Source organism: Mesitornis unicolor, unplaced genomic scaffold (genome assembly GCF_000695765.1).
Source record: "Mesitornis unicolor isolate BGI_N332 unplaced genomic scaffold, ASM69576v1 scaffold1654, whole genome shotgun sequence".
In the NCBI taxonomy this organism is placed as follows: Eukaryota; Metazoa; Chordata; class Aves; order Mesitornithiformes; family Mesitornithidae; genus Mesitornis; species Mesitornis unicolor.
The window spans coordinates 81,274-92,027 of NW_010180586.1; the positions used below are offsets into that span (position 1 = coordinate 81,274).

At 37.7% G+C, this 10,754-nt stretch overlaps 1 protein-coding gene across 1 annotated transcript in view; it reads right to left on the minus strand.

Annotated features, from left to right (window-relative positions):
* MEOX2 (mesenchyme homeobox 2) overlaps positions 1-10,754 on the minus strand; it is a 52,307-nt gene that overhangs the window by 40,791 nt on the left and 762 nt on the right. The gene's annotated exons all lie outside the window — the stretch shown is intronic.

Sequence of the window (10,754 nt, forward strand, 5' to 3'; positions counted from 1 at the left end):
GGGAAGGAAAGGAAATACTGTCTGCTTTTATAAAAAAATCAGATCTTAGCTGCATAAAGCTAGCTCTTAGGCATTGTGGAGATCAGAGAAATAGAGGACATTCAGTAACACGGCAAGGAAGGTGCACAGGCTGATTAGTGAGACCTTCTTTTTGTGCTTGTGCAATACGCTACACACGTTACTCTGGATTGCTTCAGTATGGCTGTTCCCAAACTGGCAGAAATACTCTTCCACAGGTATTTAGGGAACATGTACTTCTCTGAGATAACTTCTGAACTAGTAAGGCTCCAAGTAGGTTCATATCAACAGCTCAGATAAGAACAGTATTTCTTGCATTTCTAGCTCAGTGTGAATTTCAGCTCTGCCTTTTAAGACTTTGCTGATATGCTAACAAGGTCCTTTTAATTAATAGACCAGCAAGAACATGTAGCAAGACACCACTATATGGGTATCATCAAGCTTTCCACTTATCTACATAATCAAGACAACCATATGTTTCAAGGTTAACATGGATTCAGCTTTTAGTTTATGTGTGTGTGAATTAAGACTATCAATTACTTGAGGAAACATGCTTGAAAAACACAAAGCAAGGCAGAGCCTTCATAAATAATATTTTTATGGTATCTATTCATATATTGTATAACAAAAAATATTTCTTAGCCGCACACCATTGAGCTGAAGGAATCAATGACAAGGTAGCAACTAACATGCCTGTGCTTAACTTTTTCAATGTTACACTGTTAACTCCAAGATAATTAAACACCATAACCTAAGTTTTGACAGGATTAGAGCATCACTATGCAGACTGGCAAAGCACTTAGTGGCTTTTGCAGGAGGGAAGGAAATGGCTTTCCCAAGAACTTTGAAGGACTGGGTCATTCTCTAAGTTATTTTTCACCAAACATACTTCAAAATGGCTGCATGCATTTAGCCATTGTACTTGAAACACACAATATCTATTTAAAAAAAAAGTGTTTGTTTGGGTGTCATGTCTGGCAAAGCTCTTGTGATATGTTTGCAAATACAAACCCATTAAATCTCTGATATTTCTCATGCCAGCAGACTGCAAACCCGATTGGCGCCTTCCCTGCATGTCTAAATTTCACTTTGGAACCAGTGAAATAGATAGCTTTATAGAGTTTGAATACTGTTAGATTTCTGTACATATCCTCATATTAAAGCAATAAATGTTTGCCTCATAAAGTTGTAGCAATGTATCAAAGTGTAAAAAGCAAAGGGTTCAGAAGGAGCGGAGAAAAGAAATTAAAATACAAAGCTAAACCAAAACTACAGGAATGTTTGGCAACATATTTCTTCATAATGTAAACCAATCCAAAATATTTGCAACCTTGTCTCCATCTTTTTTTTCCTGTGCTTATTCAAATTATTGCTTTTAAATTTATAATTTAAGTGGTTCTACTTACTGCTTTTAAAGAGCCCTGTTCTCTTTAGCTCTTCGTAGGTTAGCAACTAATGAAAAACTGTTTAAGGTAAAGAGCAGTATTTTTTATTTTGCAGTAAAGAAAGTGCTCATTCTGTAAGGATAAATGCAAATTGAAAGGATATATAGGCATACGCTCCTTCAGAAATGGACTTGTGTAAAAAAAAGAAAGAGAGGGAGGGAGGGAGAGGGAGCCGGGAGGGAGACCATTGCTGTGTATTGTTCTAATGTCCTCAGGAACGCAAAGACTTAACACACAGCTGCATCTTGAGGTCATTGTGGTACTCCCAAAACAAGAATACAGAAAGAAAAAAAAAGTGGGGGGGAAGGAAAAGAAGAGCTTAATACTACTATGTTACTTTTGAATCAATCAAATCAGTGATTCCGAAGTTCAAAGGATTTGCAGTATTCTCAGTTCTCCTGAGCCCTGTGTAAGGCGAGTACGACTCGTGGACTTTTACTAGGTTTTAAAGTCTAGTTCAGAAAATATCAATTTGAAAGCAGTGAACGCGCCTTTTCCGCCATTAGACTGCTGTCTTCTTCTGGCAGAAATTGCTGTCTAGCATTCTAAGCACAACACTTTACAAGGTACCTTCAAGCGGTCAAAGTCACCGCAGCTGTGTGGGCTTCCCTTCACACCATTTTTACCAGCTCAGCGTACCAAAGCCTCACAAAATACGCCATCGTGTAGTTTGTCAACACATCTGACTTAAATTCTTTTTCCTTCACTAAACCAACAGATATTTTCATGAATTTAGGAGACATTCAGCCACTGTTCCTACCATTCTTTTTACATTAATAAGCACATTTTCACAAGTAGATTTTGCTTATCCACACATCCTATGAGGATGGGGTCTACAGCTTGAAAAGGCTTGATAAGCTGCTGCTGAGATTTGTGTGCCTGGGAGCCTTGTTCTCCTTGAAAAAACACCCTCATCCAAAGAAGACCCCATGCATGCTCAGGTAACATCGCATTCTTCTAGAATATGCCATTTTTTGCTTGGCAGGTAGAAAACCTCACAGTTCATTCAACTCTCGTCAGAGCTATACTGTCAGCCCACATATGTCCAACAGATTTTTTAGTATCTATTTTTAGAAGTACCAAAGTGGGAAACAGTTTTTTCCGCTTGGTAAATTAAAGTGACTAATGCCCCCAATTAACCAAAACGTGTAAACATACAATTAACTTCAGGTGTGTTCATATCAAAGTAATACGACTACTTCTGCTGTGAAACCCTGGCTCCACTCAATACTTAGTTTTGACTTCAACACACCCAAGATTTCATTCCTCGCCCAACATACAAAATGAAACGCATACCGGCATAATCGTGGGATCATAGTCTGAGAATTAAAACTCACAATGGTGGCAGAGGACACTGAAGTGCATCTAACGCAGTTTATGTACAGCAGCATTTGTTCAGCCTCACTTGCTAAAAATAAAAAACAGCTATTAGAGATCTGAGAGAATGCAGAAGGAAGGACTTTTAAAAGCTTGCAGTAATCTGTTTCAGTTTTACTTTTTCATATCCTATTTGCTATAAAATAATGTTCAATCAACCAATTTTTCTCTAATCCAAGAAGCAGCTTCATAAAAAAAATTGAAAGGAAGGAAGGAAGAAAGGAAGGAAGGAAGGAAGGAAGGAAGGAAGGAAGGAAAGAAAGAAAAGAAAGAAAAGAAAGAAAAGAAAGAAAAGAAAGAAAAGAAAGAAAAGATTACTTGGCTTCTAGTTAGGGTTTCATAATCCACTGGATTTTATTGGTTTAGTAGAACTATGCTCTTCCATCATAAATGAAAGATTTGACTCATTCCTTTGAGACTTGTTTCTTGTGCTGTTTAAACAATTTTGTTTCATTTGTTGAAAATAAAGATAAAAGGAAACATAGGTTTGAGTATAAAAAGCCTTTTATTTCAAATGACCATTAAACTTTCATGTATGTTTTCTTGTGCTTATATATTTTAAAGGCCCCTTTTCCCACTACTTCAAGGTTTATTCAGCACAGGTACTTTTCAGAAAAAAGTTCAGACTGTTTTTTTTTCTTTTTATTGACCAAGAAGCTCCACTGATTGCAGAACGCATATTACTGAATTATTACAGTCATCATTAGACAAAATATTCAGTAGCCAATTTCCAAATATGATCTCTGATTTTTCTTTTGATGTCTAAACACATGCCTGTTTAGTAATGTGCATGACTTCCAATCAAGTAGCGAAGCCCCAAAATTATTTGTGAAATTCACCATTGCATATGGAAAATAAACTCATGTTCCGAATAGGAGGTATGTTACTGTCTTCTGTTGATTCAAGATCTGAAAATGAAGGACATCCTCCCTAATCTACAATGAATATTACATCTTTAATATAATTGACATTAATGAGTAGAATTGTGACAGTCTAAGTTTTCTATTATAATGTTTAGTAGAAGACTTCAGAAGCAACTTTTCATGTGTGACAGTAAGCTGTCTACTACTATATCCCATTAGAGTAATTTTTTTTCCACTTTGCATCACTTGGTGAATGCTAGGATACAGTGATGCACTAGCGATACTACAGATGTATATTTGTATATATAAAATAGCAGAGATTTAATAACATCAGTGTGATTTGAATTTTTGTCTATTAAAGTATTCTTTTAAATGGATATGGCTACGTAAACTTCTCAAAGGAAACAGATTTTGCAATCTATATTAATACATACAAAGACAACAAATATGTTTTCACCAGGCTAGAAATCTCAAGACTGATGGCAGTAGTGTGTTTTTTTTAAACAAGCATTCCTTTCCTGTGTTTGCCTCTGGAAGTGTTCAAGACAGTGTATCACAAATACCCTGATAGCTAACATGGCTCACTGGTCTATCTTCTCCCAAGCTAAGCTACATTTACAGTAAAAATGCATGCCTTAAAATCTGGCTCCACCAAAAATCAGTGGGAGTTCTGTCATCAATGTTTTCCAGGTGAGACTTCCCTTAGCATGTATGTTTATAAACCATTTATTTTCATAACTCTTTTTAGAGATTCAAATACTTCATATATATAAAAAACTAGACTGTGTGCATCTGACACCATTACATCAGGCTAGTTTTGAATTCGAACTTTCATTAAATACAACAAAAAAGCAGCTATCCCGGTCAACAGAGATCCTAGACACTCACCCCAGAAGTCGAGCGACTCCTTGCTGTGTGCACCTATGCCACTGCACCAGTTCATACTGGGACAGGTGATGCGGAGCAATGGGACAGCGGCTTTTTCTGCAGGGTGGCCACACACCATCTCGCTCCTACCCTGCCACCAGCAGTACTTAAGAAATGGTGATGTCGATCTGTAAGTCTTTACAGGCTACTAAAAAAAAGCACGTGCACGCACACAAAGCTTCTCATTAAACAAAAGCTACTTTGTGATACTTTACAAATGGAAGGAAAGCACTGGTATTGCCATTGTATAGGTTCTGGAACCAGACATAAAAGGACAGGGCACGGGCTTGTGACAGATCATAAGGCTGGGTTCAGTGCCCAGCTGTGCACTGATGTAATGAAGTAGCCTCAAGCACTGTTTATCAAATTTCTCTAACACCACACTATTTTAGTTAGAAACCTTATTAGCGACATATGCAAGTATTTATATTTAAAAAATATGACTTTCCTTTCGTGTCATTTCAAGTTGCATTCTTAAGTGTATTAGAACAAGGACACAGGATAACATAGCAAAAATAAGGACTGAAACCAACTCCACCGTAACTACAGTTTACTGATGGATTTAAACATTGCTCATTCCTGCAGATGAAACCAGATTTATTTTGCTTCCTTTCCAGATAGTGGCAACACAGCTTAGTAGAATACATTTTGCTAATGAAAGAAACAGACTACAACAACCATTCATACTGCCGTGTATCACTGTATTTGCTGAAAGCAAAAATCCAATGAGCAATATCAGATTATTAGCAGACAGCAGCAAAGAGAATGTTGACACTTTCCCTTGAATTTCAAGAGACAAAGCTCAATCCTGCTCTTGAGGACTTGAAAGATGCAGCATATCGAGTCATCACCTCACTAAAGAACGGGTATTTCCAAATGGCAAGCTATATGCAGATTAACAGGCCCAATTAAAAAGCACTTATTAAATAATTAGCAAGACTAGCCAAAAAAAATCTGCAGTCTGATTACTTACTGCGCAAAATACTAGAGAAGTTATGCTATTTACGTTAGGACAAATTTTATTCTAGGATGTTAAAACCAAAGAAATTAAAATTCAAATTATATATATAATGTTGAACTGGCAATGCTCAAACAATCAGGCAATCCTAATAGTTAATCAATAAATGTCTGCAAGAATTCTAAAGGATTTTTCTTTCTCTACCATGCAACAGCAGTTTTAAAATCCTGAAAGGTAACTACAACCATGATTTTCTGAAAAGTTTTAGTGACATTTTCTCTAGATACTGCCAGAATGTTTGGATCTTTAATCCCCGTATGTCCGTATCTCGTTCTGCATTTTGTTCTGGTACCACACTTCTCACTCATCCAGACCCCTCAGTGACTTTGCTTTGAAGACTGGAATCCTTGATAGTGCTTAAAACCAAATAATGAAAGAATAACTTGCAATTACATTCCTGTGCCAAAGATTTAAAACGGAGTAACAGAATTAAGCTCCAATGGCCTAAAAAACCTTGAGCACTTCAGTAGTTCATTAGAGTCAACAGACCTTCTCACAAAAACATTTGTGCTCCAGTGAACATCTGGATTGGGACCCTGATGTCTCTAAAAGGGCAGGGGGGAGAGTGTAAATCCTACTGAATGATATATATAAACAGATAGAAATACATAATTAGAGGCCATAATTATTTCTGTCCACACAAAATTACTCTGGCTATGGGCAAAGAATTCTGGAAATGGATCAGTAAAATAGTGTTTAAAAATCTTACAGTCCTAGAAAAGTTCCTGATTGTATTTCCAAAAGTGAACATACTGCAAATTTTCGTCTATTAAACAATCCAGCAAGTAGTCAACCAGGTAGCCCAAAATTTGCTAAGCAATCAGCCTTAGAAGTTTTCACCTAAAAGTATGAATATTATTCATCATATTCTGAACTTGTTTCATTTATGAAATCTACAGAGGTGTTTTGTTGTTGCTGTTGTTTTTTTAATGTTAAGAGATGCCTTGGTACTGGATACCAAACAAATTAACTCTTTCCAGAAAAGCTATGCTTTATTATATATTTTTTCTTCCTTCCATTTACAACCACGCTGAAAAGCACAGACATATTGATAAATCAGTTACACAATTATTTTTGACTACAAATTTGCAGCTCTCTTTTCTTACTTATGTGTTTCAGAAACCAATCAGAAGTTCTCAAACCCCATGATTTCACGGTATTTATAATCATTTATCAAAATGGTCTGCTTTTTAGAGAGCATTTCAAACAAGCACGTGTGATTTATGATATTTAGATGTGTTTAAAATAAATTCCCTGGAGATGTGACTTTTTGCTGCTTGCATGTTGAGAATAGGTATGTTATAAAAGATGTTAAAACACTGGAAAAAAGAGTATTGATTTCTGTTCATGTGATTTGTCAATGAACAAAACCCAGCAGAACAGCTATTGAAACACTGGATTCCTGAAATGTTTTTGTAGGTTTAACAGCGCTATTTCTATATGATACTATTGTATTACAGTAAAAAATATGAATAGCTGTTATTACCTGATAGCCTTTCATTGGAAATCTATGCCATATAAAAACATTTTTCCATGTCAAACCTTAAAAAAGAAAAAGAAGTTCTCATGCCTGAAGGGCATGCGTTTAATTTCATTAGACTTTAACTGGAATCAAATTTACTTATAACATATTTATCTATTGCAATTAAATATTTGAATAGCTGTAGTGCTTAGTATTCCTTCAACAGTACTCAGCATCCCCCTGGTCTTTTCAGCATGGTACAGATATTTTTTTCGTCACAGCATTTTAGGCTTCCTTAAGGCTACCAGATTTACTTTTTTATTGTATTTCTCAGTAAAGCTAGAATACACTTTCTATATAGACATTAATAAGCTTTTCTCCTGACTGAAGTTTTAAGAAAACTTTGACCTAAGTGAGCCAAATTAGACAACTGCAGTAGTAATTTTGCATTTGGTGTGTTCTGCGTCGTCTGAGAATCAAAACCTACTCTATAAAAAACATAAAATGGCCTCAGAAGTTACAAGCAAGCAAAGAGAAGGGGAGGCATTAGAAAAATCCAAAATATTCCATATACAACAGCCTGTACCAGAAAGCAACAAAGTGCTCCAAGAATATGTTTTTTATACACTCAGCATGGTTTTCAATCGCACCTCATTAGCACACAGATAATTCTGACCATTAGTGCACTTTAAAATAAGCAATTTTATTTGTAACCTATCCTCAAATTTAGTATCAGCTTTTTACTCCTACATCCTTGATGTATGCCGAGCTGAGTTACAAAGGCAAGGATGCGGATGCCATCACTCACTGCAAAAACATTCACATTTAAAGATTAGTGTGCATCCCTCCCTAGCTCGCAGGCTTTACTGACCCATTTCTGGGCCTACGCAGGTTGAAAGGAATGCTCTGAAGATAACGCGAGCGCAACTACAAAACCTGGAGACACTGACAGCTGCAGTGTGCAGGGGTGGATGACTGAGTAAGCTGCATTTCCCACTCCTCTACAACGAGAACAGTTGACAATTTCCCCCTGTTCTGTAGCAGCCTATTCAGTATCTTCCAAAGGAACTTCCCAAACCGCTTAAAACCTGGGTTAAGGCAAAAGAAAACTGTAAGTCAGATAGTTTGTGAAGCTACCACGAAAGCACATTTCACCTTGCTTTCTCAATCGCAAACAAAAGCATAACAGAGCACAGCACAAAGTATTTGTATCCTCCCATTCCCATGCAATATGTGAATTCCAGGGAAAAAGAGCAAGCACAGGGACAAACACAGTCCATTGTCCAAAATCTTGCTCACTCTCTGGATTGTTGTTTATAAGTTAAAAAGTTACACTCCCGCCATCATAACAAATAAGGAAAACGAGGTATCTCTGCTGGTAAATTTTCAGAGTATCTATAAGGCTGAGTAACAGTTACCGGTTTGGGTGGTAAATGATAGAAGGAAGGTTCACGTTTTACTTTATCTATAAACTCAGCTTTTCAAGTCTACGTTCCTGATCTTAAACATTCAGGAAAGAAAGCAAAGTAGTGCAAGAAAGGGATAGCCTAAGGTTAGTTCAGCTCTGAAATGCGGAACAGATTCAGTGCTCAAAAAAAGCACTGAACATTCTGTGGCTTTAAGTGATATTCTTAAGAAGAGGAAATATATCTGTAAATAAGCAAGGGCGTTAATAATTGTCTCAGAATGCTGGCACTGAAACGTAAACAGTCTCTTTTCGCTTCTTAGTTATTTACTATTAGGATTTTATATAAACGCCTATTGAAGTAGTTCCAAGTGTGATGAATACATCTCCACAAAGTGGGGAAAGCATGGATGAAATTCTTTCAAGTACGGTAATTTGTGTACAAAAACCAGATTAATGAGAAATAAAGGGGATGATTTTTAATCAAATGAGGGACAATTATGGATTACAAATGTAGAAACACAGTGACTTAAAAATAGTTCTTGCTGCCATACATTAGAAGGGCATTAAATATCTAGCACCAGAGTTCAGGATTAGTAAAGGGGTGGGGTTAAATGTTCAGTCCAAAACTCAGGCTTTTCCTGAAGAAAAACCAAAGATACAGCAGCAGCCTCACCACTGTCAAAAGATGCTTATTTTCAGTTTGAGAGATTCACAAGTGTGTGAACAGAGGTAATTTTTTTCCTTAGGGAAAGATCGTTACCTGCCTTGATCTTCAGAAAGCCTTAGAAATTGTGGTTCAGCGTACAGCGCGAGGTAAGCGTAGCCATGGCTAAAGGCTCGAACCCTTGTCCACTAACTCCAGTGGAAAGCTCCAGTGGCTGCAGGGTAAGGTTTGTGACACTCCCCACTGGCTTCTTTTTGTTTGTTTGCATTGAAAAATGAAATAAACAGAAAGCGATACAGATACTTCCCTGACAGTGAAAGGGACTGATTCCCTTCTTTCCTTCAGCTTTAAATAGACTGATAAATACAATAAATCCTTACACCGACAGGCATCCAGTTATTTTCCCAGTAGTATGAGAACCCAAATTTTTGTATTGCTCGTACATCTCACAAAATCAGAGAATTCCTTTTATTTCATAAGATGTAATGAAGATGCAACGATAGATTTCGTCCCCAGTGTTTTAACTAAATACGGCTTCTAATCTTGGAAGAGTTTTCAGCCCATATACCAGCTACGCAAAATGAAATTCAATTAAACCTATCCTGTATTACTATAAACGTTTCTTAATGTAATGGACAATGAAGAAAATGATGGTATCCTTGAGAGTTTTTTTTTTCAGAAGTTACCACTTCACCAAGCTCACAACATTTTGCGTAAAAGAGGTCACGGTTTCATTCGTGAACTTCATAAGTAGCTGGAAAAGCCTTTCACTTTCTGTTCCTCGATATCAAACAATTCGCTATGCCTGCTCTTGAATTTTCAAACTGTTGAGCCTTCTCTTTTTCAAGTGCCTCTTGCCTGTCTCGGTGTATTTCTGATGACCCCTCAGTTTATGCGCTCTCTAACGGAAGTGCCATCAGTCGTGTTGCCTTCGCCGAGTGGGATTTTTGTCAGAGTGAGACTTTGACACGCTTTGCCGTTTTAAAAAAGCAGATATTATGTCAAGTTTTTTTGCAGGCTCAGCGATGCCAAATCATCACCCTGGAATGACTGTGGGTCTATGTGTTTTTATGCTTGTCTTCAAGTAAAATTTAGTGATTTTAGAAGTCAGACAGCTCCTTCCTTCCCTCTGCCCCCGCCATCAGCAAACTGAAGCGAAGCAGCTCTCTAAAATTCCAGTTCACCCATTTGCTTTACAGACTCCAAATTTTGCCTCTTCCGCGCTGAGGATTTGATGCAGGCGCACCCGGACCCTCCAAAGGCTGGGAGGCATCCGCTCCTCTCCCGAGTACCCGCTTCCAAGGCAGCTGTTCCAAGCGTTGTGCAATCGCCTGGGGAGCGCAGCCGGCTCCGCAGCGAAGGGGCGGAGGGGAAGTAGCGCGCTATACTCTGAATTTTGAAGCAGAGGTGGCGTATCGGGCAGGGGGAGGGGGACGCGGGACCAGATGCTGAAATCCTCACCAAAACTACAAGCGTTTCTCTGCTCGACTGTAGGAAACTCTCCCCCCGAACACCACCACCTTGATTTCATGATCTATCACGTGCTGGATTTTTCCTTTTTATTCCCCCCCC